Source organism: Falco rusticolus, chromosome 3 (assembly GCF_015220075.1).
Source record: "Falco rusticolus isolate bFalRus1 chromosome 3, bFalRus1.pri, whole genome shotgun sequence".
Classification (NCBI taxonomy): Eukaryota; Metazoa; Chordata; class Aves; order Falconiformes; family Falconidae; genus Falco; species Falco rusticolus.
Genome location: NC_051189.1, coordinates 94,097,792 through 94,100,457, shown reverse-complemented (window position 1 = coordinate 94,100,457; position 2,666 = coordinate 94,097,792).

Here is a 2,666-nt window from a genome sequence, read left to right as displayed (position 1 = left end):
CTTATTGTGGTACACGGCTTTCTCCTCGCGGCAGAAACACTGTGATACAAGAATTGGTTATTGTGGGATTGATGTCCACACTGAAACATGAGGCTGCCCAAGGTCTCCACTGATGCTGGCGACCTCCCCCAGTGCCGTGCTCTGTGCCTGCCTCCTTGGGGGGACCCAGGGAGCTCTGCGTGACTACATCAGTATGTGCCTGCTGTTGCTTTCCCATTACATTTTTGCATTTATTTGGCACACTTGAATACCAGAGTAATTGACTGTGCAGTGGATTTCTTCAGTATTTCGGCACGTCAGTATTGTCGAACTGCTAATTACTCAGATACCTGTGTGTGAATACAAGTGTGGAAGAATTAATGCTATGAGCCGCCACCCCGGCCCCTTCCCCCACACCTACAGTGGCTCCTGATACTGCATTAAACTGTTTTTCTTAATCTTGTTTTACCACTCGTGTGCTTCCCAAACATTTTAAGCTAAAACAGGCACACGTCATTCCTGCTTGTCTTCCTGACTTCCTTCCTTACCCGTCTTGCTTCTGGGTGCTGACTTCCTCTGTAACGTGTTCTGTTGGTGCGCTGTGGGTTGGTTCAGGTTTCTATTCCTGCATTTAAGGGCTCACATTATACTATTACAGATTGGTCACATTCCATATTTCCTGCTTCGTATCAGTTATGACTGAGTGGATGGATGATTCTTTTATATCCTTTTTTTTCCTCCACAAAAAAAAAAAAAAAAATCTTTCCTTTTACACTTTCCATTATTTTTGGAAGGGTCTTGATGAGTACATGTATGAGTTAGCTCCTTGACCTCATTCCATCTTCCAAGAAAATCTCTCTTCTCCTTTGCTTGCCTTTTGAGAACTGAAGGAAGAGGAAATAAATTCTCACAAGTGCTCTTTTTTTGTTTAAGTGCCTTCCTTACTAACCTGGTTTGTCTTAATTATTTCTTTTCTTTATGCCTCCAGTGCTCCCAGGCAAAAACAAGCCCTTCTCTCATGTTTGACCACTGCTGCTTCAGTCATGGAAATTGAGTTGTTTACTGTTCTGAAAAGAGGTATAGAAGTGCATGTATACTCTGGGGGGCAGGAAATAATAAGTAAACTTCACAAGTTAGGGAAGTAATTAAATGGATTCGTACTTTTTTTCTGGAGGGATTTTATATGTGCTTTAGGTAATAGCTCAGAATTTGTTAGTGGAAGGTGGGTTTTTTCTTTTACATTTTACCTGTTTAAAAATCTTTATATTAATTTTAATATTTAATATAAAACTCCTGACTATTCAGGCAGTTCATAGAGATTAATTTTAGTTTTGCCTATGAGGCAGAAAAATCCTATCTCCATTTCACTGATGAAGCCGAGATGGTACCTTGCCCAAAGTTGCCTTCGTAAGTCCGTGATGAGCGAGGAATGGATGTTAATACCCTCCGTTATTCCATGCCCCAAGTCCAACAGAGCCCTTCTGTATCTGAAATGAAACGGTACCAATGTAAGCTCAGTTTCCTTTTACCCTGGTGTTAGAGATTTTAAATTATTTCTGTCTGTGTTCTATACTAGTATAATTTAAGGTTGAAATTAAGGCAGCCATAAAATAGGTTTCCTGCATTGTTGTTTGAAGCTTCTTTGCGTTGTGTGCATTGTTACCGTCTTGTTGATTTGTTCCATTTTCTGTGAACACTGCTATAGAAACAAGCCAGAGAGCACAGCAGCCGTAGGAGAGGTGTGATATCATTCCCCTTCAGGTGGCTGGTCTGAATTTCGTTCTCCTTGCCACTGCTCAAAAGCTGCTGCCGCTGGAAGGCTGTGAGGAGTTGTAATAATGTGAGGAGCTGAGCATAGTGGTATGCTGGATCTATATCTTTTTGCCATTCACTTGTGGAGAAGCAAAGACAGTAATGCAATAAAGAACATCCCGGCGCAAATACTCAGCTTAGAATATGATGCTGACTTAATGCTTCTTTTCTGTACTTGGCTCAGTTTCTGATGTTTTTCACTTTTTTTTTTTTTTTTTTCCTTCCTTGAGTTGTGATAGTAATGTATTGCTTCTCTACGCTTTTGGATATTTAAATATTTTTTCTTTGTTAGATTTCTCAGTTTTATGTTTCCTCTTTTTTTTTTTTTTTTTATTTATTTCAGGTGTGAAGTTTTACCTTGTAATTTCTGTTAGACCTGTAGTACTGTGTCCAGTTCTGGGCTCCCAGGACAAGAGAGATACAGGGCTGCAGGAGAGAGTCCAGGAAATGGTCACAAAGATGATGGCAGGACTGGTGTGTTTCTCCTCTGAAGAAAGCCTGAGCGAGCCGGACTGTTCAGCCTGGAGAAGAGAAGGCTCAGGGGAATCTTACGTGGTGTGTACAAATACCTGAAGGGAGGGTGCAGAGAGGATGGAGCCACGCTCTTCTCTGCGGTGCCAGTAGCAGGACCAGGGACACGGGAGGCTGCCTCTGAACCTCAGGACACATAACTGTACTGTGAGGGTGACTGAGGTTGCACAGGTTGCCCAGGGAGGTTGTGGAGTCTCCATCCTTGGAGATACTCAAAAGGTGTCTGCGCAGAGCCCTGGGCAGCTGGCGTCTGAGCAGGGGAGGTTGGACCAGATGACCAGAGGTGCTCTGCAGGTGTCTGTTAGAAGTGTCGCTACACCATTTGCTGCCTTACACTCGGCATT